Source organism: Mobula hypostoma, chromosome 18 (genome assembly GCF_963921235.1).
Source record: "Mobula hypostoma chromosome 18, sMobHyp1.1, whole genome shotgun sequence".
In the NCBI taxonomy this organism is placed as follows: Eukaryota; Metazoa; Chordata; class Chondrichthyes; order Myliobatiformes; family Myliobatidae; genus Mobula; species Mobula hypostoma.
The window spans coordinates 47,841,100-47,869,023 of NC_086114.1; the positions used below are offsets into that span (position 1 = coordinate 47,841,100).

Consider the following 27,924-nt stretch of genomic DNA (forward strand, 5'->3'; position numbering starts at 1 on the left):
TTTTGTTTTACTGATATTGAGGGAAAGATTGTTGTCATGACACCATGTCACTAAGTTTTCTGTCTCCTTCCTGTACTCCAACTCATCATTATTTGAGATATTGCTCACTACGGTGGTATCATCTACAAACTTGTCGAAGGAGTTAGGCAGAATCTGGCCACATAGACATTATGTACAGGGAGTCGAGTGACCTCACAGAGCGCCAGTGTTTAGAATAATCATGGCATAAGCAAGCACTTAGGAAATTAAAATTCATGAAGTTTCAGCAATTGTGAAAGGTGCCTAGATATGGTTCCTTGTTCTCATGAGTGTCAGAGAAGGTTAGTTGTATTTCAAAGATGTCAAAGGTTTCAGAGGTGCATTTAATGGCAGAAAAATGTATACAATATACATCCTGGAATGCTTTTTCTTCGCAACCATCCATGAAAACAGAGGAACAGAGGAGTGCCCTGAAGAATGAATGACAGTTAAATATTAGAACCCCAAAGTCCCCCCGCCCCAGCTCCCCTCCCTCCCGCATGTAAGCGGCAGCAAGCAATAATCCCCCCTCCCCCACCAGCAAAAAAAAAGCACGACACCCACCTCCAAGCACTTAAGCGTACAGCAAAAGCAACAGCAAAGACACAGACTTGCAGTACTCCAAAGACTACTCGTTCATCTGGTATTCTCCCTAATAAGGGAGAAAGAGATGTCTCCATTTCACAGCGAGAGGGGAGACATAACAAACAACTCACTGGATTATGATGTTGAAAGTCTGTTGTGTCGCTTTTTCTGAGCTCTGTGCCTGAAGATCATCAGGTCTCTGGGCACACAGCCAAAGATCTTCCAGCTCCCACGACACACCGGTCAGTTGGGACGCCGACCTTCGATCCACCCATCTCCAGACCCCCGAGATCCTAGGCCTCCAAAGGTGAGCCGAGCACTTAGGCCAGGCCCTTGGCATGTCAGATAACAGCCAGTCATGAAACCCCGAGAGCGGGTCCCATTCCCACAGAAGTCAGCGTTTAACTCCAGGTCAGGGTCTTCAAAAAAACCCTGAAAAAGAAGAATAGAGATATTAAAGATGGAAATAGAGCTGTGTCCAAAGATGCCAGCAAAGGAGTTGCTGTTTAGTGCCACCTTGACTAAGCTCTGCCCTCCGTATTTAGTAGCAGTTTTGCAGTAAATTAGTTTAGACCATAAACCATAAGACCATAAGACATAGGAGCAGAATTAGGCCATTTGGCCCATTGAGTTTGCTCCGCCATTCAATTCAATCGTGGCTGATCCTTTCTCCCCTCCTCAGCCCGACTCCCGAGCCATTTCCCCATGACATTTGATTCTGCGTCCAATTAAGAACCAATCAAGCTCTGCCTTAAATATACCCAATGACCTCGCCTCCACAGCTGCCTGTGATAATAAATTCCACAAATTTCCCAACTCTCTAGCTGAAGAAATTTCTTCCCGACTTTGTTTTAAATGGACGCTCCTCTATCCTGAGGCTGTGCCCTCTTGTCCAAGACCTACCCCACCATGGAAAATATCTTTTCCATATCTATTCTGTCTAGGCCTTTCAACATTTGAAAGGTTTCAGTGAGAACCCCCTCATCCTTCTAAATTCCAGCAAGTACAGACCCTAAGCTATCAAATGTTCCTCATATGATAACCCTTTCATTCCTGGAATTAGTCAATCAGCTGGGGTAGAATTTTGGCAGTTTGAGTAACATTCTGGGCATGACTGAAGTGCAGTGCAGTGCTGAAGGACATTTGCAATACTGAAGACGTTATTATTCATTGCAGGATTAAACCAGTAACCACAGTGACTGCAGACCAGAGGACCATAAGATATTGGAGTAGAAGTTGGCCATTCAGCCCATTGATTTTGCTCTGCCATTTGATCTTGGCTGATTTATTATTCCCTCTTAACCCTATTCTGCTGTCTTCTCCCTTCAACCTTTGACACCCTTGCTAATCAAGAACCTATTACTGTCCACTTTAAATATACCCAATGACTTGGCCTCCACTGCCTTCTATGACGATGAATTCCATAGATTCACCACCCTCTGACTAAGTAAATTCCTCCTCATCTCTATACTAAGGTGATGTTCTCCAGTCCTAGACTCTCCACTTGCATGAAACACCCTCTCTATGTCCACTCTATCCAGGGCTTTCAGCATTTGGTAGGTTTCAGTAAGATCCAGAGTAGAGGCCCAAAGTTATCAAATGTTCCTAATATGTTAACCCTTTCATTCATGGAAACACACACTGTATCCTTGTGAACCAACACCAATTTTTGGGCGGCATGAAGATTTACTGACTGCCTTCTGTCTATACTCTGTTGTTGTTTTGTGAGATATTTATGTGCATAATTTGCCTGCCATATTTCCCTGTAATACTTGAGTGTTTTCATTGGCTGTGAGTTATTTATGATGTCCTGGGGTTGGGCGGGGGGCTGTAGTGAAATGGAAGATGGAGAGCGATGAATGTGTGTTAGTTCTGTAACAATATTAGCTCTTTCTGATGGAGAATCAATGTATTTTGGGGTATGAGGTACATTAAACATAGAATAGTACAGCAGTGAAACAGGGCCTTTGGCTTACAATGTTGTGCCAAGCATGATACCAAATTAAGCTAATCTCTTCTGCCTGCACACAATCCATATCTTTCCATTCCATACATACTCTTGTGCTTACCTAAAGGCCTTTTGGAATTTACAATTGTAACTGCTTCCATTGCCACCCCTGGCAACATGTTACAGGCACCCTATCACTCTTTGTATGAAACTACTTGCCTCATCCAGTCCCTTTAAATATTCCTGCTATCACCATACAGCTATGTCCTCTAGTATTTTAATATTTCAGGAAAAGATTCTGGCTATCTACCCTATCTAGGAGTCTCATAGTTCTCCCTAAGCCTGCAACACATTCATCCCGGCTCTCCTTATAGCTGATATACTCCAATCTAGGCAGCTTCCTGTTAAACCTCTTCTGCTGAATCAATGGAGGAAGATGGCACCAGCGAACAATGCTATCCCAGGAGACATTCTCCACAAAACTCTTTCGTACACTTCTTTTACATCTTCTTTTTCTTTTTAATGTGGCTCTGGTACTGTTGAAGCCTGTTATCTGCCGTTTGATGGCCTGTTTTCAAGTCGATTGAGCGATCTCCCTCTTTGCTGCCTCTGAGAAGATTCTGGGAGGCAAGCGCTCTTGGGTCCAAGAAGTTTAGAGATGGGGCGCGAGCCCATGATCGACTTCATTTCTCGCCGATTAAGGTGTGAGGAAGATTGAAAACGCTGAGGTGAGTGCAGAAGGTGAGCGAATGTTCAGCGCCATCTACAAGCCGTTTCACTAGCTGCTGCCAGAGGAAGGTGACTGTGTGTGACGGTCTCTCTCTCGCTCGCTCACTGATCCCGAGAGAAGGCCCCTGCGTTCAAATGGTCGCTCTCTTCTGCGATGCTGTATACCTATCCAATTTCTATTAAATATTACAACTGATCTCACACCCACCACTTCCACTGACAGCTTGCTCCACACTTGCACCTCCCTCTGAATGAAGAAACTTCCCCTCAGATTCCCCTTAAATATTCCATCCAATTGTATTGCCTTTGGTATTTATTAACCTTCTTTGGCTCTCAACTCTATCACATGAGATCTCCTTTCCATCTGTTTCTGTTTCTTTAAGTTTGTTACACCTCTAACTTTTAGGTCTGATGGAAGGTCATTGCCTGAAACATTAATTCTTTTTTCAATTCCTACAGATTCTTCAGTTTTCTGACATTTTCCGTTTGATTTCTGATGCCCAGTGCCTGCAATATTTTGGCCATGCAGCAAAAGGAGATTAGCCCTGATGGAACTAGTTGATGGAACAGCTCAGAGGGACTGCATTACTGACTCCTATTGCTATGCAATCTCACCACCAATAAAACTCCAATCATACAGTAATGTGATGAAATGAACTGTGTGAATGGCATGAGAAACAACGACTAGCACTAGATCTTGGTACAAGTGACAACAGTAACCAAATTTACCAGTGGGTTTTCAAGATAATTGTATGTAAATAAAACAACACAATCTATTTCATTTTTAAAAATTGTATTATAGTAAATTTTGGATCCTTTAAGTTTAAAGAGAGTGAAGGAACTTGGGCCCCAGTGAGTGTAGATGAGAGTGGGGTCTGGGGTCTCAGTGAGTGCAGGAGAGAGCAAAGACTGTGGTCTCAGTGATTGTAGGGAGAGTGGGGTCTGGAGTCAGTGGGTGTAGGAGAGAGTGGGGTCTGAGGTCTCAGTGGGTGTCGGAGAGAGTGGGGTCTGGGGTCTCAGTGGGTGTAGGAGAGAGTGGGGTCTGGGGTCTCAGTGGGTGTAGTTGAGAGTGGGGTCTGGGGTCTCAGTGGGTGTCAGAGAGAGTGGGGTCTGGGGTCAGTGGGTGTCAGAGAGAGTGGGGTCTGGGGTCTCAGTGGGTGTAGTTGAGAGTGGGGTCTGGGGTCAGTGGGTGTCAGAGAGAGTGGGGTCTGGGGTCAGTGGGTGTCAGAGAGAGTGGGGTCTGGCGTCTCAGTGGGTGTAGGAGTGAGTGGGGTCTGGGGTCTCAGTGGGTGTAGTTGAGAGTGGGGACTGGGGTCCCAGTGGGAGTAGGAGAGAGTGAGGTCTGGGGTCAGTGGGTGTAGGAGTGAGTGGGGTCTGGGGTCTCAGTGGGTGTAGTTGAGAGTGGGGTCTGGGGTCAGTGGGTGTCAGAGAGAGTGGGGTCTGGGGTCAGTGGGTGTCAGAGAGAGTGGGGTCTGGCGTCTCAGTGGGTGTAGGAGTGAGTGGGGTCTGGGGTCTCAGTGGGTGTAGTTGAGAGTGGGGACTGGGGTCCCAGTGGGAGTAGGAGAGAGTGAGGTCTGGGGTCAGTGGGTGTAGGAGTGAGTGGGGTCTGGGGTCTCAGTGGGTGTAGGAGAGAGTGGGGTCTGGGGTCTCAGTGATTGAAGGATAGATTGGCATCTGTGGTCTCAGTGAGTGAGGGGAGAGTGGAGACTTGGATCCCATTGAGTATAGGAGAGCACATGGCTGATGTCTCAGTGAATGTAAAGTAGAGCAAGAACTTGCACCTCATGCACCTCATTGAAAATTTATTTTCCTGCAACGCTCACAACACGCTGGAGGAACTCAGCAGGTCGGGCAGCATCCGTGGAAAAGGTCAGTCAACCTTTCGGGCTGGAACCCATCGTCAGGACTGAAGAGGGAAGGGACGGAGGCCCTATAAAGAAGGTGGGGGGATGGTGGGAAGGAGAAGGCTGGTAGGTTCCAGATGAAAAACCAGTGAGGGAAAAGATAAAGGGGTGGGGGAGGGGAAGCAGGGAGGTGATAGGCAGGAAAGGTGAAGAAGGAATAGGAGAAAACACAATGGGTAGTAGAAGGAGGCAGAACCATGAGGGAGATGATAGGCAGCTGGGGGAGGGGGCGGAGTGAAATAGGGATAGGGAAGAGTGGGGGAGGGAATTAGGATGTTGGAGAATTCTATGTTCATACCAAGGGGCTGGAGACTACCTAGATGGTATATGAGGTGTTGCTCCTCCAACCTGAGTTTAGCCTCATCATGGCAGTAGAGGAGGCCATGTATGGACATATCCGAATGGGAATGGGAAGCAGAGATGAAGTGGGTGGCAACCGGGAGATCCTGTCTGTTTTGGCAGACGGAGCGGAGGTGCACGACGAAGCGGTCCCCCAATCTGCATCGGGTTTCACCGATGTTGAGAGGGCCACAGCGGGAGCACCGGATGCAATAGATGACCCCAAAAGACTCACAAGTGAAGTGTTGCCTCACCTGGAAGGACTGTTTGTGGTGGTGGGAGGATGGAGTGAGGGTCGAAGTGCGGGAAATGGAGGAGATGCGGGTGAGGGCATCATTGATGAAGGCAGAGGGGAAACCATGATCCTTAAAGAAAGAGGACATTTGAGATGTCCTGGAACAGAAAGCCTCATCCTGGGAGTAGATGCGGTGGAGACAGAGGAACTGGGAATAGAGAATAGCATTTTTGCATGTGGCAGGGTGGGAAGAGGTATAGTCGAGGTAGTTATGAGAGTCAGTGGGCTTGTAGGAGATGTCAGTGGACAGTCTGTCTCCAAAGATGGAGACCGAGACATCGAGAAAGGGGAGAGAAGAGTCTGAGGTAGACCAAGTGAATTTGAGGGCTGGGTGGAAGTTTGAAGTAAAGTCGATGAAATTGACAAGCTCAGCATGGATGCAGGAAGCAGCACCAATGTAGTCGTCAATGTAGCGAAGGAAAAATTGGGGACCAGTACCAGAATTGGTTTGGAGCACAGACTGTTCCACATAACCAATGAAGAGGCAGGCATAGCTAGGGCCCATGAGAGTGCCCATAGCTACACCCTCGGTCTGAAGAAAGTGGGAAGAGCCAAAAGAGAAGTTATTAAGTGTGAGTACCAGTTTCACCAACCGGAGGAGGGTAGTGGTGGTGGGGAACTGGTGAGGTCTATTGCCCAGAAAGTAGTGGAGGGATTTGAGGCCTTCTTGATGGGGAATGGAGATGTACAAGGATTGGACATCCATAGTAAAAATATAGCGGTTGGGATCAGGGAATTGGAAGTTATTGAAGAGGTGGAGGGCATGGGATGTATCCCGGATGTAGGTGGGGAGGGACTGAACTATGGGTGACAAAATGGAGTCCAGGTAGGCAGATACAAGTTCGGTGGGACAGGAGCAGGTAGAAGCTATGGATCTACCGGGACAGTCAGTCTTGTGGATCTTGGGGGTGGGGAGGTAAAACCAAGTGGTACGGGGTGTGGGAATTATGAGTTTAGCGGCTGAGGATGGAAGGTCTCCAGAGTTGATGAGGGTGGTGATGGTACGGGAGACAATGGTTTGATGTTTCTTGGTGAGGTCCTGTTCCAGGAGCAAGTAAGAGGAGGTGTCAGAGAGCTGCCGTTTGACTTCCGTGAGGTGGAGGTCCGTCCACCAGACTAATACGGCACCACCTTTGTCAGCGGGTTTGATGGTGAGGTTGGGATTAGTGCGGAAAAAGTGGAGGGCAGTGCGTTCAGAGGGAGTGAGGTTGAAACGGGAGAGAGGAGTGGTGAAGTTGAGATGGTTGATGTGTTGTCAACAGTTGGAGATGAAAAGATTGAGTGCAGGTAGAAGGCCCGGGCGGGGTGTCCAGGAGGAGGAGGAGAGTTGAAGATGGGAGAAGGGGTCATCAGTAGGGAGAAGGGAATCCTTGCCAAAGAAGTAGGCTCGGAGACGTAGGCAAGGGAAGAAGAGTTCAGCATCATGGCGGGCACGGAACTCACTGAGGTGTGGACAGAGGGGGACAAAAGTGAGGCCCTTGATAAGGACAGAATGTTCTGCCTCAGAGAGGGGAAGGTCAGAGGGGATGATGAAGACACGACAAGGGTTGGGGCTGGGGTCAGAGGAGGGTAAAGAGTGGGAGATCTCAGGAGGGAGAGGGGGGTTGGGATATTCAGGGAGAGCGGAATTAGGGGTGGATGAGGGATCACAGGAATGGAAGAGCGATGAGGGTAGAGGGAAGGTTGGGAGTCTCGGGGAGGAAAGAGGGTGGTTGGAGAATAGGACGGGCGGGAGGACTCAGTGGCAGTAAGAGCGGTCCCGGTCTGGAGAGGGTCAGGACCTCGGTCTGAGCTGGATCTAGAGCTGGGGGTGGCGGAGCCTGTAGCCTGCAGGGCCTCAGACTGAGGTCGGAGTCGGAGGCGAGTGAGTCTATGACCCGCCAGGGGCTGGTGCCCATGTCCGGGAGGCCGTGGTTCCGGTCGGGGTCAGAGTCAGAGGTAGATGGGTCTTCGGCCTACAGAACGCCTGAGAAGTCGAGCTCCGAGGGGTCGGGGTCCTGTTTCCTGGTAGTATAATCATATCCCTATGAATATTAAAGACTGTCATGGTTTCCCAAATTGGGTCAATCTCATATCCAGCACATGCACACAAACCAGAGATGCTGTTGATAATTTGTTCTGCAATGACAACGCGTAGTTCTCCGGTGAAATGATATCGTATCTGTTAAATAGGGGCCGTGGACAATTCTGATTTGATGAAGACAGACGTGAGAAGCACAGAGGAACATCTGGAGAAATTTCTGAAATGCCTAGTTCACTGCTGCGCTACTGTGCGATCAAGAATCTCTAGAGGGAAGGCCCCAAAATCCCCGGCTTTGCCTGCTGCTGGCGACCGAGGCCGAGGTCGAAGCGTTCGGATAGAGATGGTGCTCGGTACTCGGTGTTGTTGGGCTGATCAGAGCTCGAAGTTTTCGGACGACTCAGAGTCGGACTGTGGTCGGGCATGGCAGGGAGAGTTTTCTTCCTTCTCCCCTCTGCGTGAGATGTGGGACATTCGAGAGACTTTGAACTTTTTTTACTGTTGCCATGGCCTGTTCTTCATCAAATTATGGTATTGTTGCACTGTTGTAACTATATGTTATAATCAACTGCTGAATCATAACGCCAGTGACCCAGCTTCAATTCGGACGTCCAGTTTAAAGTTCAAAATAAATTTATTATCAGAGTATGTATATGTTAGTATGTACTGCCTTGAGACTAATTTTTCTGCAGGCATTTACATGGGAAAAGAAATACAATAGAATGATGAACAATACATCAGGTACAGAGAAAATTAGTGGGGAATGGAATTGCTCCGTGAATCAGCAAAGGCTCATATGTTCATGAGGTCAACAGGCTACTCAGCAGAATTGGTCCATGCTGACCAATATTCCCATCTAAGCTAGCTCCTTTGTCTGCATTTGGCCCGTATCCTTCTAAACCAGGGATTCCCAATCTTTTTTATGTCATTGACCAATACCGTTAAGCAAGGGGTCCGTGAACCCTAGGAGATGAACTTCTGCTCTAAACATTTTCCGTCCAAGTATCTGTTCATGTGCCCTTTATATATTGGTTATGTTTCTGCCTCAACCACTTCCTCTGGCAGTTCAAAACATATAAAGACCACCTTGTGGGTGAAATAGTCACCCTTCAGGTTCCTATTAAATCTCTCCCCTCTCACTGTAAACCTATGTCCTCTAATTCTTGATCTCCAATACAAGGAAAAAAACTGTGTTCTCTCACCTTATCTATGTCCTGCATGAATTTATAGATAATGGGCCAAATTGATCTCCTTCAGTATTGTATGAGAAATTGCCATTTCCATCATTTTGTGTAGATCTTTTCCATAGTGATTACTGAGCATAATTTTACAACCAAGTAATATTACACCATGAGTGCTAAAGAAACTGAATAGAAATAAGATCACAATTAGAAGAATTGCTGGCTGATATTTTCAATGTTCTTCCAACAACAATAATTTAATACAGTGCAAAAATTAAGTGCTGTATTTTCAGTCCAAAGATTTGTACCAAGGACACATCAATGTGCCCCAAAGATTTTTGAACATGTTAAGATTCTCAGTGCCAGCTCTCCTGCATTGATCAAAGTTTTATTTCAGTGACTTTGCCACAAAGCTGTAAGCTGGCTCTGAACTGGAGAACTGAGGGAGTGCCAAATTGCCAGAGGTGCTGGCTTTAAAATGAGTCTTTAAATTGTGGCAATTTTCCAAATTGCTTTGGTGTAAAATATTCCATGGATCCAGTTAAAAGAACTTAAGAGCTATACCCTATGTTCCAGTCAACATTATCCCCCTAACTCATATATCTAACAAACCAGTGAATGATAATCCTCTGCTGCATGCGGAGGTGGGTTTATGAACGTAGACTGCATTGCAACAGTTCAAGAATAATTGATAGGCAGAAATATTAACGCCTATGGGAAATTAATGTTGAACATACTTATATTACCACTACTACATTCTATTAAAAATATCCTTATGAAACAATCTTATTTCTTGTGTGGCATGATCATTAAGGAATTTGTTTCCAAACAATGCCTCGGGGATTAGTTGAGAAGTTACACTCATTTTCTGGTGAGTTGTATTAATGAACAGAGAATCAGAAGTAGATTCCCCCTGATTAACCCCAAAATATTCTCAGCATACATCTTGGGAAACAGGATCAAGTAATTGGGCACGTGGTGTAAATCTTCAAAAGTTGACAGAATGATTTTAATATTAAAATTATAAAATTCTCAGTCTGATTTCTAATACCTCTGTAGCCTTGCTGCTCATGAAGTCTGTCATCTCTGCAAAAATCTTAAGCCATGCTGCGCCTCCAATCAAAGCCGCTTGACTATTCCAAATTTAAATTGCTTCATCACTGGCAGTCATGTCTTCAATTCCAAGACCTGCAATTTCTCTCCTTAAACCGCCTTGTGTCTCTTACTCTCTGTCCTCCTTTAATATCCCCCTTCAAATCTTCTACCACAAGCAAACTTGCTTACCTCTTCAATAGTTCCTTAAGTGACCCAGGATCACATTTTGATTTTCAACCGTCTTGTGACAGGCATTTTACTAAGGGTTGCACAAATGCAGGTTTTGTTGCTGTTGTTCCTATTGTTGTTTGATCCTCTGCACCCATCCAATAACTGCAAAGGGAATTATTCAATGAGGAGTTCGCAACACTGAAGATGCTAAAACAAAATGGGTGACACTAGGAGCACTCAGCAGACCAGGCAGCCTCATGGGAAGTTTGAAGACCCTTCATCATGACTGGGAAAGAGATGAATGGGATAGAATTTGCATTAACCTTCTGAACACTAGAACATATGGCATTACAGGAAAGATACTTGCATGGATAGAGCATTGGTTGGTTGGCAGGAGGCAAAGAGTAGGAATAAAGAGGGTCTTTTCTGGTTGTCTACTGGTGACTAGTGATATTCCACAGGGGTTGATGTTGGGACTACTTCTTTTTACCTTGTCTATCTATGATTTGGATGATGAAATTGATGGCTTTGTGACCAAGTTTGTGGGTGATACGAAGATAGTTGGAGGGGCAGGTGGTATTGAGGAAGCAGGGAGTCTGCAGAAGGACTTAGACCTACGAGGAAAATGGGTAAAGAAGTGGCAGATGGAATAGAATGTGGTGAAGTGTATAGTCATGCACTTTGGTAGAAGGAATAAAAGCATACACTATTTCCTAAATGTGGAGAAAATTCAAAAATCAGAGGTGCAAAGGGACTTGGGAGTCCTCGTGCACGATTTCCTAAAGGTTAATTTTCAGGTTGAGGCAGCAGTGAGGAAGACAAATGCAATGTTAGCACTAATTTTGAAAGGACAAGAATATTTAAAAGCAAGGATATAATGCTGAGAATTTATAAGGCTCTGCCATGTTGGAGGAGCTCAGCAGGTCAGCCAGCACCTACGGAGGGAAAGAAACAGTTGATATTTTGGGTCAAGTCCATTATCAGCACTGGAAGTTAAGGGGGCAGATGCCAAGCCAGAATAAGAAGGTGAGGGGAGGGAAAGGAACAAAAGTTAGCAGGTGATAGGTGAGACCAGGTGAGGGTGAAGATGGGTGTGTGAGGGAGATGTGATGTAAGAAGATGGGAGGCAATAGGTGGAAGAGGTAAAGAAATGAACAAGAAAGCATCTGATAGGAGAGGACAGTAGACCATGGAATAAGGAGAAGTAGGGGAACCAGAAGGAGTTGATGGGCAGGTCATGAGGGCGAAAGAGAAGATAAGAGTTGAGAGAGTAACCAGAATGGGGAATTAGAAAAAGGGAATGGGGAAAAGAGAAAGGGAGAAGGGAGGAATTTACACGTTAAGAGAAATTGCTGTTAATAAGATTAAGTTGGAGGCTACAGAGACAGAATATGAGGTGTTTCTCCTCCATCTTGAGCTTGACCTTATTGTAGCCATGCGCAGATATATCGGTATGGGAATGGGAAGTTGAACTGAAATGGGTGGCCATCATTTTGCAACACCACTCCCCTCCTCCAGTGGTTCTACCACTCATATATAACTAGGTGTAGCGATGTGCTACACACAGAGCTAGAAATAACGACACGCAGTCTGTAAGTCGCACCTGAGACTCGTTTATTCAAACTTCGCTGCACTGGCTTTTAAGCGGTTCCCTTCCAGCCCTCTCCAGGCAGAGATGACGTCAGAGGTGCATTACAAAAGTCTCTCCCTGCACGTGGGCTATTTTGTGAGCCGATTCACTTGCGTAGAAAGTGGGTGGCCACATAACCGCACCCCGCCCCCCCCCCAGAACCGGCGACACACCCCCAATGTCCACAGTCTGGATCAGTCTCTGTTTGGGCGGTCTGCCTCTGCGCCGCAGTGCCTGAACCTCGACTGGCTGCACCAAGTCCACATGGGCCGGTTTGAGTTGGTCCACCGTGAAAACCTCCTCTTTCCCCCCAATGTCCAAAACGTACGTGGACCCGTTGTTACTGATCACCTTGAATGGCCCCTTGTACGGCTGCTGTAGCAGTGTCCGGTGTGCGCCCCTTCGTACGAATACAAACTTACAGTTCTGCAGGTCTTTGGGTACGCAGGTCGGGATCTGTCCGTGCTGTGAGTCGGTACAGGGGCCAGGATGCTGAGCCTTTTGTGTAGTCTGTCCAGGACTGCTGTGGGTTCTTCCTCTTGCCCCCTTGGGGCTGGTATGAACTCTCCTGGGACGACCAGGGGTGCGCCGTACACCAGCTCAGCCGACGAGGTGTGCAGATCCTCCTTGGGCGATTCCAAGCAGGATCCAGGGAAGCTCGTCCACCCAGTTAGGCCCTTTCAGGCGGGACATGAGAGCCGACTTTAAGTGACGGTGGAAGTGTTCCACTAGTCTGCTCGACTGTGGGTGGTAGGCAGTTGTGTGGTGTAATTGTGTTCCCAACAGGCTGGCCACAGCCGACCACAGGCTGGAGGTCAACTGGGCGCCTCTGTCGGAGGTAATGTGGGCCAGTATCCTGAAGTGTGCTACCCAGGTTGCAATCAGCGCTCGGGCACAGGAATCGGTGGTGGTGTCGGTGAGCGGGACGTCTCTGGCCATCTGGTGAACCGGTCTACCATAGTTAGGAGGTACCGCGCTCCTCGCGACACTGGCAGGGGCCCCATGATATCCACATGAATGTGGTCGAACCTCTGGCGGGTGGGTTCGAACTGCTGCACCTTGGCTGTCTGGCACTGCATGCACATTTTGGCCCATTCGCTGACCTGTTTGCGAAGTCCGTGCCACACGAACTTGCTGGAGACCAACTGGAAGGTTGTCCTGATAGATGAGTGTGCCAAGCCGTGCATGGAGTTGAAAACTCGCTGCCGCCAGGCTGCCGGGACGATAGAGCGAGGTTGGCCAGTAGCCACGTCACACAGGAGGGTCCTCTCACCTGGGCCTACAAGGAAGTCTTGCAGCTGCAAACCCGAGACTGTGGTCCTGTAGCTGGGCATCTCGTCGTCTGCCTGCTGCGCCTCTGCCAGTGCTGCGTAGTCCACCCCCTGGGACAGGGCCTGGATAGCTGATCTGGAGAGTGTGTCCACCATGATATTGTCCTTTCCCGGGACATGCTGGAAGTCCGTCGTGTACTCCGAAATGTAGGACAGATGTTGCTGCTGGCGGGCCGACCAGGGATCGGACACCTTTGTGAATGCAAAGGTCAATGGTTTGTGGTCTGTGAACGCCGTGAAGGGCCTGCCTTCTAAGTACCACCTGAAATGCTGGATTGCCAGATATAGTGCCAACAGCTCCCAGTCGAAGGCACTGTACTTGAGTTCGGGTGGCCGTAGGTGCCTGCTGAAGAACACCAGGGGTTGCCAGTGCCCCTCAGTGAGTTGCTCCAGCACCCCACCAATTGCCGTGTTGGATGCGTCCACTGTGAGGGCAGTTGGAATGTCCGTTCTGGGGTGCACCAGCATCACGGCGACTACCAAGGCTTCTTTGGCTTTAACGAAAGCGGCCGCAGCCTCTTCGTCCCAAGTAAAGTCCTTGACTTTTACCCGGAATCAGGGTGAACAAAAGGCGCATGATACGGGCTGCTGAGGGGAGGAAGTGGTGGTAGAAGTTCACCATACCAACGAACTCCTGCAGGCCTTTGACTGTGTTGAGCTGGGCGAAGTGGCAGATTGCGTCTACCTTGGTGGGCAGAGGTGTTGTCCTGTCTTTGGTAGTCCTGTGGCCCAGGAAGTCGATGGTGTCAAGTCCGAACTGACATTTGGCCGGGTTGATCGTGAGGCCAAAGTCACTCAGGTGGGAGTAGAGCTGGCGGCGGTGTGACAGATGCTCCTGACGACTACTGCTGGCTATGAGGATGTTGTCCAAATAGATGAACGCAAAGTCCAGGTCACGTCCCACGGCATCCATTAGTCGCTGGAACGTCTGTGCAGCATTCTTCAGGCCGAACGGCATTCGGAGGAATTCCAGCAGGCCAAACGGGGTGATGAGTGCTGTTTTGGGGATGTCTTCAGGGTACCGGGATTTGATGGTACACCTGGACGAGGCCTACTTTGGAAAAGATGCTTGCCCCATGCAGGTTTGCTGCAAAGTCCTATATGTGCGACATGGGTTAGCGGTCTGGAGTTGTAGCCTCATTCAGTCCGTGGTAGTCGCCGCATGGTCTCCAGCCCCCGGCTGCTTTGGGCACCATGTGCAAAGGGGAGGCCCATGGGCTGTTGGACCGCCGTACGATCCCCAATTCCTCCATCCTCTTGAACTCCTCCTTCACCAGGCGGTGCTTGTCCAGGGGGAGCCTTCGTTTGCAGGCATGGCGGGGTGGTCCCTGGGTCGGAATGTGGTGCTGTACTCCATGTCTGGACATGGCTGCCGTGAACTGCTGTGCCAGAACTGATGGAAAGTCCACCAGGATTCTGGAGAATTCGTTGTCAGACAGTGTGATGGAGTCCAGGTGTGGGGCCGGCAACTTGGCTTCACCCAGGGAGAACGTCTGGAAAGTCTTGGCATGGACCAGTCTTTTCCCTTGCAAGTCGACCAGCAGGATGTGGGCTCACAAGAAGTCCGTCCCCAGGAGTGGTTGGGCCACGGCGGCCAGTGTGAAGTCCCACGTGAACCGGCTGGCGCCAAACTGTAGCTGCACTGTACGGGTGCCATAGGTCTGAATCGTGCTGCCATTTGCAGTCCTCAGGGTGGGTCCTGTCACCCTGTTGTGGGTGTCATACCCCGTCGGGGGTAAGACGCTGATCTCTGCTCCGGTGTCGACCAAGAAGCAGCGTCCCGACTGTTTGTCCCAGACATACAAGAGGCTGTCCTGGTGGCCAGCCACCGTAGCCATTAGTGGCGGCTGGCCCTGGCGTTTCCCAGGAACTTGCAGGGCGGGCGACAATGGTGGGCTTCTGTGCCCCACCGCTGGTGGTAGAAACACCACTGTTCATTGGCCTCCTCACTCTTGCCTCTGGGTTGTGTGCGCTCCTTTGCCGGGCCTGGTCTGGCCTGCTGTTGGGCGCGTACTTGGTAATCTGTCCGACGGACACCCCGCTCTCCTTCTTGGCTTTCCACAGCATGTCTGCCTGGGCTACTACCTTCCTGGGGGTCACTGAAATCTGTGTTGGCCAGCAGCAGATGTATATCCTCAGGCAGTTGCTCTAGGAACACCTGCTCAAACATGAGGCAGGGCTTGTGTCCTTCAGCCAGGGCCAGCATCTTGTTCATTAATGCTGACAGCATCTGTCTCCCAAACCGTCCAGGTGCTGCAAGCGGGCACCTCGCTCACGCCGTGAGAGGCCAAAGGTCTCTATGAGCAGCGCTTTGAATGCTGCATATTTGCCTTCTTTGGGGGTGTGACTGTACGAAATCCACAACCCGTGCGGCTGTCTCCTGGTCAAGGGAGCTCACACGTAATTGTAACGTGTGGAATCCGAAGATATCTGCCAAATCTGGAACTGGGCTTCTGCTTGGTCAAACCACACGCGTGGTCGCAGCATCCAGAAAGTTAGCAGTTTTAGCGAAACCGCGTGAGCAGATGAAGAGTCGATCATCTTTGGTCCAAATCCCGTTTGGACCGTCGGGGTCACCAATGTAGTGATGTACTACACACAGAGTTAGAAATAACAACACGCAGTCTGTAAGTTGCACTCGAGACTCGTTTGTTCAAACTTCGCGGCACTGGCTTTTAAACAGTTCCCTTCCAGCCCTCTCTGCCTTGGTGAGACCACACCTGGAGTATTGTGTGCAGTTTTGGTCCCCTAATCTGAGGAAAGACATCTTTGCCATAGAGGGAGTACAAAGAAGGTTCACCAGACTGATTCCTGGGATGGCAGGATTTTCATATGAAGAAAGACTGGATGAACTGGGCTTGTACTCGTTGGAATTTAGAAGATTGAGGGGGGATCTGATTGAAACATACAAGATCCTAAAGGGATTGGACAGGCTAGATGCAGGAAGATTGTTCCCGATGTTGGGGAAGTCCAGAACGAGGGGTCACAGTTTGAGGATAGAGGGGAAGCCTTTTAGGACCGAGATTAGGAAAAACTTCTTCACACAGAGAGTGGTGAATCTGTGGAATTCTCTGCCACAGGAAACTGTTGAGGCCAGTTCATTGGCTATATTTAAGAGGGAGTTAGATATGGCCCTTGTGGCTACGGGGGTCAGGGGGTATGGAGGGAAGGCTGGGGCGGGGTTCTGAGTTGGATGATCAGCCATGATCATAAAAAATGGTGGTGCAGGCTCGAAGGGCCGAATGGCCTACTTTTGCACCTATTTTCTATGTTTCTATGTTTCTATGAAATGACGTCAGAGGTGCATTGCACATAGAGACAATTTAAAGTAGGCAAGTAACCTATAAATCCACACATTTAAGGGAAGTGGAAAAGAAACAGAGCGCCAGGAAGAAGAGAAAATGGAAACCCAAAACAGACAGCTTTGAAGATCAGGTTTGAATCTTTGTCACTGGAGCTATGAGACCACGGCACAATAAGCTTTATTACTGTGCTAATACCATCCACTCAACATAGGAGATGTTCTTTTTCTCTCTTCGAACTGTTCCCCAGACTCACTGAGACTGCAGTCTCCACTCTCCCTGACTCTCAGTGAGACCCCAGTCCCCACTGTCCCCGCCACTCACTGAGACCCCAGTCCCCACTCTCCCCGACACTCACTAAGACCCCAGTCCCCACTCTCCCCAACACTCACTGAGACTCAGTCTCTACTCTCTCGACACTCACTGAGACCACAGTCCCTACTCTGACATACACTGAGACTCAGTCCCCACTCTCTCTCTGACACTCATTGAGACCCCAGTTCCCACTCTCCCCAACAGTCACTGAGACCCCAGTCCCCACTCTTCTCCATCCTGCCCCAGTACTCTCAGCAATTTAACACTGAGTTGTTTTCTTTCTCTGCCCATTCTGATGAAGTATCTATCTTTAAACTGTGATATTAACCCTATTTTGCTTTCTACAGATTCTGCCTGAAGTGTTTTTATCGACATTAAACTTGAAGCAGTGTTGTGAAGAAATGGACCAGATGCACCGAAGTCACCTAGTGTTTGGACCACCTGAGGATACCATATGCTTTTAACCATATTTCTCTCCTTTCATTTTTGATCTCAGTCCAGTTTCATTCCATGAAATCAATGGACCTGAAAGTGGATGTTGGCTTTGCCTACTTGAGAACCATCTGTTTCAACTAGTACCATTTGAGCCTCATTCATTCTAATTCAGCTCAATTTGTTCAGAGGTCTGAATGGAAATTGCCAGCAAGCAATAGCTAGCAATTATAATCAAGTAACACAAAAGCCTGTTGTATGTCAGATTAGGAAGAAATTATGGTCAGTCCGATTTCTTCTCCTTTATCACAGTTGGCATGGTGATGAAATGTACTGAAGAGCTATGTTTGAAGTTGTCTTTGGTTCAGATAATTCTAATAGATTTTATCTGGCAGCTTCAAGACATTTCCATGCAGAAGAGGAGATTTCATTTCAAGGGTTTACATCCGTTGTCAGGTGTGTTTAGAGTCTTCATAAAAAAAGGCAGGAGGGGTACAGAGGAAAGAAAACATTAGTAGCAGTTATGTCATATCGATGTTACAGTGGACAGAGTAGAAATGATTAGCTATACTCATCCCTATCAACCACAATAATCACAAGCAAATTAGATTGTTTTAATTTGTAGAATTTTTATGAAGCCATTCACTTTTCCGGAGATATTATCCTGCTTTCATTGGGAGAAGTTGCTATAGTTTTCTCTGCTCCTTAAATGGACTTCATTCTGAGAAACTGCTTGACATTTTCTATGCCATTTGGTATGAGTCATAAACCCAATCTTACCTCCACCTCATTGCTTGGTGGTGTCAATAAATCACAGGCATAGGTAATTGGGAAGCTCCAAGATATAGGGAAGATGGAAGTTGTACCTGTTAGAAAGGCAGTCACTTTGAGAGCCTACCTGGCTTTCTTGGATTGTAGAGGTGAAGGAGAAGGCTGTATTTAGCAAATGGGGAAATAGGAGAAGAGCAAGCTAGTATTGCCAAACATTATTTCAAACAGTATGGCTGTCATCCATCAATATGTTCAAGAAAATTGTTTTATTTCAGCATTCATAACAAGGATAAACAGATTACACAATTTACACAAGTCCAGTTCTCACATCCTGTTCTGCTATTCCTAGCAACAGCAAATGTAAGAGTTTTTCAATAGTCCTTGACACCACTCTGCCATGAGTACAGTTTGAAGACAAAGTCTGTTCAATCAATCCAGGAAACAAAATGTTCTCTAGAGAAAACAAACTAGTGCAAGGACCTAATGTTAGATTATCTTCTCTGTTATTGTCCTTGGCACCACTCAACTCCAGTCCAAAGAAGTTCTCTATATCAAGGGCAAAGTCTCCGTTCGTTTCCATGATTAAACAACTTCTTGTTGCTTGTTGTGTGTTTTATGTCACACAACAGATCAATTAGCAACCAGTTTTAACCAAGGAGTTTTCTGATTTCTTGACACTTTAACTGTTCTTCTTTTAACAATGTTAGTTTTGGTGAATTAATTAAAATGTCTAATATCACCATTCTAAACTGAATATAAAGTTCTTAGAGCCTGATTTATTGCATCCAGGTGTAGCGTCCTGGTGTGACCAGGTGCAAAATGGGTGACTTCTTTGCTAACCATCTGTCCTCCATCCACCATGACTTTCTGGAGCTCCCAGTTGCCAGCTATTTTAAACCCCTTCCCCATATCGACCTGTCTGTCTTCGGCCTCCTCCACCGCCAGAGTGCAGTTAAACACCAACTAGAGGAACAGCATGTGATGAACGAAAGAAAATCTGCTGATGCTGGAAATCAAAGTAATACACCAAAATGCTGGAGGAACTCAGGACAGGCAGCATATATGGAAAAGAGTAAACAGTCAATGTTTCGGGATGAGACCCCTCATCAGGACTGCCCATCATATTCTGTGATGGTATTGGGTTTGCTCTCTGCAAAGTTCTAAAGGTCCGAAGTCCCATCCAATATACGAGGAGTGATTGATACATTCGAGGCTTAAGGTAGAAGGAATCAATTTTAGAAAACCTAACACATTTATTTTCCCGACATTTACACACTTAGTCCAGCGGCCGTGGAGCATATGGATCCCTTCTTTGTAGAAGTGGGCATCTCGGACCTCCAGAAAGTGGTCCACAGCAAGGGTGATTGATAAGTTTGTGGCCTAAGGTAGAAGGAAATGCGTTATTAACTTCAAACTTTCTGCATTTCATCTGAAAGAGTTGAACTGCACGTGCATGTAACAAGTGCTGTATAACTCATCTCCTTCTACCTTAGGCCACGAACTTATCAATCACCCCTGCTGTGAGCCACCTGGAGGTCCAAGACGCTCTCGTTAAATGCACGTGCAGTTCAACTTTTTGAGTTATAATACAGAAAGTTTGAAGTTAATAACTCATCTCCTTATACCTTAGGCCACAAACCTATCAATCACCCCTGCTGTGGACCACTTCTACAAAGAAGGGATCCGTATGCTCCACGACTGCTGGACTAAGTGTATACATGTAGGAGGGGACTATGTTGAAAAATAAATGTGCTAGGTTTTCTAAAATTGACTCCTTCTACCTTAGGCCACAAACTTATCAATCACCCCTCGTAGATAGCCACGAGTCCCCTCACTGAAGGGAGTTTATACTGTTGCCACCTACTGTTCAAAAGCTAGATCACTTCCCTCTTTATCCTCCACAGCGAGTTTAGCTGCTGGTACCCACTATTTGAGTGGTGGTTCCCCCATCCTACCAAGGAGGAGAAAATTTCAGCTTGTGAAGAAGTTTAAAACAGTTCATTATTTTTTAGTGTTATACATTTAAATGTAGATAAAATTCTTAAAATATGTTAAAACTCACAGAAGATTTCTATCTTATGAAAGGTTTCCAAATTACAAATGATTTCTAGAACACAAAGTATCTCTAAAATACAAATACAATTCCTATAAGCTGAAAAGACATACTATACAATTTGTTTATCCGTTGCAGAAATCGAGGGCAGAACAATGGATTCTAGTCACCCTGTCTTTCTGTTATTCCTCTTACCATTCCTTGACCATTCCTAACAAGCCCGACTGCTCCCTAACATTTATATAGTTGTTCTGCTACTTTGTAACTTCACACACGTGATATTTTTCAGTTACATTCATTAGGCTAAGTGAATGCATTGTTTAATTACGCCAAAGTGGACCTCATTGTCTTACAATATATCTCTTGAACAGCTAGCCGCATACTGTGGGCCAGCAGTCTGTGCTCTAGAGACAGTACAGTTTGTTTGCAAACTGGTCCTTTTAACCTCAGACTGATTATTGCTTGCAATCTACATTTGTACATTAATAACTGAAGACTGGTTCTTGCTTGCCACAAGAAGCTGAACAAAGAATTTAGGTTGGGAGTTTAACTTACTCAAAAACAACTCTGATCGCCGGAAGAGTCAGCTGCTCTGTTAGAAAACTGAGCTTGGCAAAAAGGACTCTTAAAAGTGAATATCTATGACAATTCCTTCATGGGTGGGCTACAGCTTCAAAGTAAATTTATTATCAGAGTATATACAGTGTATGTCTCCATCTGTTACCCTGAGATTCTTTTGTTTCACAAGCATTCACAGTAAATACAATGAAACACAATAGAATCAATGGTAAACTGCACATGATAGAGATAGGCAAACAAGCAATGAGCAAAAAGTAACAAACTGATTTCCTCCAGCCACTTGTCTGTTGCACACAAGTTGCTGTCTTCTGCATCACCCCACAGGAGGTTTGTGGATGGAATTATGGGTCAACATTGGATCCCGGGGAGGGGTCTGGAGACAATTAAAAGGGAAGCTAATTCAGAAGTTTAGCTTTCGGGGTGGAAAGGGGGAAAAAGGGGACATCACTTCAATTCCTCCTGATTGATAGTTGTGAGGAAAAGACATTTATCTTCCTTGCCTCTGTTCATCTGCTGACTCCAGTGCTCTGGGAAACATGGCCCATTGTGGGCCCACAGCTTTCAATTACTTTACTTTATCTATCACATATCTTTGCAACATTTATTCTAGCTCTGAAGCAGATTCAACTACCAGCCAAAAACTGAAAGATAAATCCACTACTGTAAAATGGTTTATTAAAGTCAGCAGCATAAAACTAACCAAGAGATTTCTTATAGGACTAGGAGGAACAAACTCAGAATACAAGGACGTTCTTTCAGAACAGAGATGAGGAATTTCTGTAGTCAGAAGGTGATGAATCTGTGGAGGACAAGTCCTTGTGTTTATTTAAAGCAGAGGCTGTTAGGTTCCTGATTAGTCAGGATGTCAAAGGTTATGGGGAGCAGGCAGGAAATGGGGTTGAGAGGGTTAAGAAATCAGCCATGATGGAATGGCAGAGCAGACTCGATGGGCCAAATTGCCTACTTCTGTTACTAAGTTTTATGATCATATGGTCTTAAAAGATGATCGGTCATTCTAATCAGGATTGCGTGTAAATGTAAAAATTCCTATCGGCTGCAATCTATTTCCTTGAGATCTGACTGTCTCCCATGAATTCCAAGCTTTTAGTCAATGTCAGCCAAATGAATGAGATGCTCATTGACTTCAGGAGGGGGAGCAGTGCTTGTACTCTTGTCTACCTCAATGGTGTGGAGATTAACAGGTTTGGGAGATTCACATTTCTAGGAGTGAACATCACCAATAGCCTGTCCAGTTTCAATCTCATAGATGCCGCAATCAAGAGAGCTCACCAATGTCTCTACTTCCCCGGGAGGCTGCGGAAATTTGTATGTCCCCTTAGATCTCACCAGATTTTAATCGATGCACCACAGAAAACATTCTATCTAGATGCATAATGGCTTGGTATGGTAACCATTCTGCACCTTTCTGCAAGAAACTGCAGAGCTGTGGACACAGCTGTAGGAACAAACTGAAAAGTCACACAGAGTTTGTGTTTGAAATAACAGGAGATTTATTAAAAACTGATGCACACCAGGAGATCAGCCCAAGCTGATCTACATTTCCAGAGTATGAATTTGGTTGACCTTTTACATTTTCAGTTGATGAGATTACCTGTAAAATGACATTTTGATGACAGAATGGTGGCTACAGGAAGACTAAATTAAGGAACAGATTAGGTCCTGATTATCATCGGTTTAACAGTAAATCCAATTTCCAATTACAACAATGAGTGTAGGACAAAATGTAATGAGTGAAGTTCCTGAAACTTGGGTGTAGTCAGTGCTGCACTCCATGCCTACTTTTGTCTGTGGTTCCCTATTACCACAATCCACATCAATATTTACTAGTTATTAGCCCTCACTATTCTTTCCTCTGCAGCAGAGCTCAACACATCACAGACACCATCGTCTCTTCCATGGGCTCTGTCTAGACTTCTCACAGCCTGCATAATCAAAGACTCCCCCCACCTTGAACATTCTCTCTTCTCTCCTCTCCCAACATGCAGAAGGAACAAAATCCTGAAAGCACATACCACCAAGCTCAAGGACACCTTCTGTCCCATTGTATTGACTATTAGATAGTACCCTAATGTGATAAGTTGGTCTTTCTTGACCTCACAGCCTACTTCATTATGAACTTGTACCTTATCATTTACCTGCACTGCACTTTCTCTACAGTTTTTATATTTTATTCTGCATTGGTGTTGTTTAACCTTGTTCTATCAAAATGCACTGAGCATTTTTTTTTATCTGTATGAACAGTGCACAAGAAAAGCTTTTCACTGAATCCTCGCACATGTGACAATAATAATATATTCATTCCAAACTAACCAATAGCAAGCTTCTGTTCAAATGGGGTTCTTCTACTCTTGCATTGTCAAACATTGATTGGATGAATCTGATCTTACATACTATTGGTAGCATTCTTTATTCACAAAACCACAACTGCCAATGAGCGGGAAGAATGTGGCTCACAACTAACAGCTGGCGAAGATGAAAGGAAAAATGAAGTATGAGGAAAAATCTACAGAAACTTTTTCCTATAAATGCAGGGTACTCTCCCCGACAAATGAGGCCAGTGGAGGTTAGTTACAAATATATAAGTGCCTACAGTCGATCTCAGTCACTTATAGTATGCTAACAAAATTTGGTTGACTGGAGAATTATCCAGCTGCTTCCTCAAGCCAGTTATCAACTGAATAATCCTGATCCTCCTCAACTTTGGATGTGCCCCTAAGACATATTCCTTTAAAACTGCACCCCGATTAAGTAAAAGACAAAGGGATCAGCCCAACCATTTAGGAAGTCCGAGAATCACACCCACATCTTCAAATAAAGTGTTTTTATCATTGAAGCAACCTGGTAGATCTAAAAGTCTCCTTACACCACTTCAAATGATATTATCCTTCTTGACAAGAACATTCAGCAAAGCTTTATTTAAGACAAAAGAAGAATAAGCCAGAGATTTACCTATGCTTTATAATGTAGCTCTCCAATTACTGAATCAGCTTTAATCTTGCCTTCATAATGTTGTAATTTAACGCATTGGCATAACTTACCTTCCCAGGATTAATAAAGTTTAACATATTCCTATTAATTTTTATTTATTTACAGCATACAAGTCTTATTTCCTGACTCTGTATAAAAACTCATGGCTTTATTGATCCGTATCTCAAGATTCTACCCACAACGATTCTACATCTTCCGATTCCATGCCACTTCTTTCAAATGATTTGAGTTTGTTTTCTCCAATAGATCCACACCCTTTCTGACTACTTGCCTGTCTTTTCAATATGATTTGTATCCTTGGAGGTTTAGCTCCCCGACCATAATCTTCTTTCAGCCATGACACAGTGATGTCCACAATGTCATACCTGCCAAACTCCAACTGAACTAGAGTCTTGAGGTTAATAGAGCACAGCATAGTACAGCACAATGCTGCCCTTTTAACCTACTCCAAGATCATACTGATAATTCTGTCCCACATTTCCATTTTGCTTTTATCCATGTACCTATCTAAGAGTCTCTTAAACCTCATCAGTGTAGCTGCTTCTACTACCACTGATCACTCACTGTGTGAAAAACCTACTTTTGTCATCCCCCCCCCATTACTTTCCTACAATCCTCTTACAATTATGCCCTCTTCAATTAGCCATTTATTCCCTGGGATAAAGACAATGGCTGGCCACTCTATCTATGCCTCTTATTAGTCCTATACACCTCCATCAACTTCTTGGGCATACACTTGGGAGAACTACTCACAAAGCCCACATAATGCACCGAGAAGCTGGGTGCCAACCACCGTAAAACAAAATGGAGAAGTAGTATAGGCCAGGGTGGAGCAATAGAAATCACCCATGCCCAAGTAAAATTGCACCCATCCCCTACTGACAATCATAATCAAGATCAGGTTTATCATCATTGATAAATGTCGTTAGAGTTGTTATTTTGTGGTAACAGCACAGTACAGCACATAAAAATTATTATAAATAACAATAAACAACTAGTTAGATAGAGCAAAAGAGGAATAGGAAGGTAATATTCCTGTGCTCACAAACATGCCATAAGTATCCAGAATAAAATAAATAGGAAAATGTGGTTCATACTTTTCTGCATAGGGCTCTAACTGGTCTGCGATCTACTGTTGCCAGAAAAAGTTGCAAAGGTACAGATCCTGTCCACGTTACAGCAGGGTTCCGTTCCTGGAACTGTTCGTAACCCAGACAGTTTACAGATCCTCCACACGTCACAGCAGGGTTCTGTTCCAGGAACTGTTCACAACCCAGACAGTTTACAGATCAGCCCAACTTCACAGCAGGGTTCTATTCCTGCGAACTGTTCACAACCCAGACAGTTTACAGATCCTCCTTAGGTAACAGCAGGGTTCTGTTCCTGGAACTATTAATAACCCACACGGTTTAACCATAACCAAGACAGTTTACAGATCCGCCCAACTTCACAACAGGGTTCTGTTCCTGTGAACTGTTCGTAACCTAGACTGTTTACAGATTCTCCCCACATTACAGCAGGGTTCTGTTCCTGGAGCTGTTCAAAACCAGACAGTTTACAGATCCTCCCTACATTACAGCAGGTTTCTCTTCCTGGAGCTGTTCATAACCCAGACAGTCTACATATCCTCCCCACATCACAGCAGGGTTCTGTTCCTGGAATTGTTCGTAACCCAGACAGTTTACAGATCCTCCCCATGTTACAGCAGGGTTCTGTTCCTGGAACCATAACCCAGTCAGTTTACAGATCTACCCAACATCACAGCAGGGTTCTGTGTCATAAGGGAGGCATTGGTGGCAGACCTAAATGCAAGACACAGTCACTGAAGTACTAGGAACAGGACTCTGTGTCAAGTAAGCAAGGGACGTGGGAAAAAAAGGACGCTGGTCATTGACGCAGGCCCTGGACGGGACTAGGATGCAGGGCTGGGCTAGGATGTGGACAAGAAGCACATATCAAGGAACTAGGAACAAGGAGCCTGGAGTAGGGATACAGAACTCCGGGACTAGACCCTGGACAAGGACCCGGAACCTGGGTCTTGGTTAGAAATAGGAACCTGGGTCTTGACTCGGAACCAGAATCCGGGTTTAGGCTAGGACAAGATGTGGCTACAGGACAGGACGAGGGAACTCCAGCACAGGGCTGGGCGAGATATTTCTGGGCTGGGTGAGACACATGGACAGGACAAGAACACAAAGCCTTGACTTGGTCTTGGGAGACAGGAACCTCGGAGCCTTGGAACTCAGGAAACACGGAGCCTTGGTCATGGAACTCGGGAAACACAGAGCCTTGGTCATGGGCAAAGGAACATGGAACCCAGAGCCGGGACCCCTACTTGGGAGCAGGACGTAGGGTCAGGACTTGTACACAGCACACAGAGCCAGGACCCCCTCCTTGGAACAGGACCAAGGGCCAGGGCTCTTTCTATACACAGTATACTGAACACAAAGAAACAGTTCTCCACTCAGGGTAGCATCAAACGGCTGGAGCTACCAAGCGAAGGTGAGGACACAGAAACAGTTCCCAACTGAATGTAGTGGCAAATGGCCGGACCTACCTTGTGAAGGTGAGTACACAAAGAGACAGTTCCAAACAATGACAGACTGTTCCTTATCTTGACACAGCAAGGCCCCGGTCTTGCTCTGGCAGTTGAACCTGACGGTATTGCAGGCGAGGCTTCAGAAGTAAGGGGAAGGGAAGAGAACAGTCCAACACATGAAGCTGAACCCAGGAGATATTTATGTAGCCAGCCCAAAATGAGAATCAGGTGCCTCATTTGGGGCACTCAACAGAACAAGTGAGAAAACAGGAAGAGCCGGAACAAGGATCGATGGACCGGACGGTGAACTGGAATGCGGAATTCAGGGACTGGACCATGACAGTATCTCCCCCTCTATGGAGACTCCTGGCAACTCAAAAGGCTTCCCCAGACTACAGACTACAGACTACATGGGTGGGTGGGTGGGGGGGCATTCAATAGGAGAGAACCCAGGATGGCGAGAGTAAAACGACAGTGTCTGTGTCAATGGGTCTATGATTGGCTGGATTGTTCTGCCATAAGGGTGCATTGGTGGCAGACCCAAATGTAAGACACAGACAGTGAGGTTCTAGGAACTGGACTCGGTGTGTCAAGAAAGCAAGGGAAGTGGGGAAAAAAGGACGCTGGACATTGACACAGGCCCTGGATGAGTCTAAGATGCAGGGCTGGGCTAGGACATGGACAAGAAACACAGAACCCAGACAAGGAACTAGGAACAAGGAGCCTGGACTAGGGACACAGGACTCCAGAACTAGAGCTTGGACCGGGACCCGGAACCTGAGTCTTGGTTAGGACTAGGAACCTGGGTCTTGACTCGGAACCGGAATCCAGAATTAGGCTAGGACAATACATGGCTACAGGACAGGACATGAAACTCCTGTACAGGACGAGGGAACTCCAGCACAGGGTTGGACGAGACACATGGACAGGACCAGAATACAAAGCCTTGACTTGGTCTTGGGAGACAGGAAACACGGAGCCTTCCTCTCTGGGAGACAGGAAACACAGAGCCTTCGTCTTGAACACAGGAACATGGAACACAAAGCCAGGACCCCTCCTTGGGAACAGGACAAAGAGCTGGGGCTCTTTCTATACACAGTACACTGAACACGAAGAGACAATTCTCCACTCAGGATAGTGGCAAATGGCCAGACCTACACAGTGGAGGCAAGGACACAAAGAGACAGTTCCCAACACAAGGTAGTAGCAAATGGCCAGACCTACCTAGGGAAGGCGAGGATACAGAGACAGTTCCCAACTCAAGGTAGTGGCAAACAGCCAGACCTACCTAGCGAAGGCGAGGTCACAAAGAGACACTTCCAAACAACGACGGACTGTTCCTTATCTTGACACAGCGAGGTCCCAGTCTTGCTCTGGCGGTTGAACCCGATGGCATTACAAGCAAGGATGTAGGTGAAGGTTTTAGGCTAGGCTGTAGGCAAAGACTGCAGGCTAGGCTTCAGGCAAAGGTTGCAGGTGAGGCTTCAGAAAGAAGGAAGGGAAGGGGACAGTCCAGCACATGAAGCTGAACCCAGGAGCTATTTATGTAGCCAGCTCAAAATGAGAATCAGGTGTCTCAATTGAGGCACTCAACAAAACAAGGGAGAAAACAGGAAAACCCGGAACAAGGATCAATGGATCAGACCATGAACCAGAATACGGACTTTACGGACCGGAC

General features: G+C 46.5%; 1 long non-coding RNA gene across 1 annotated transcript; it reads right to left on the bottom strand.

Moving 5' to 3' along the window:
* Positions 1 to 366: 366 nt before the first annotated feature.
* On the bottom strand, positions 367 to 27,924 carry LOC134358213 (uncharacterized). Its single transcript, XR_010020831.1, has 3 exons — positions 27,535 to 27,924; positions 735 to 1,035; positions 367 to 449 (listed from the first exon to the last, which is right to left on the bottom strand). It is a non-coding gene; the product is annotated as an uncharacterized LOC134358213 (long non-coding RNA).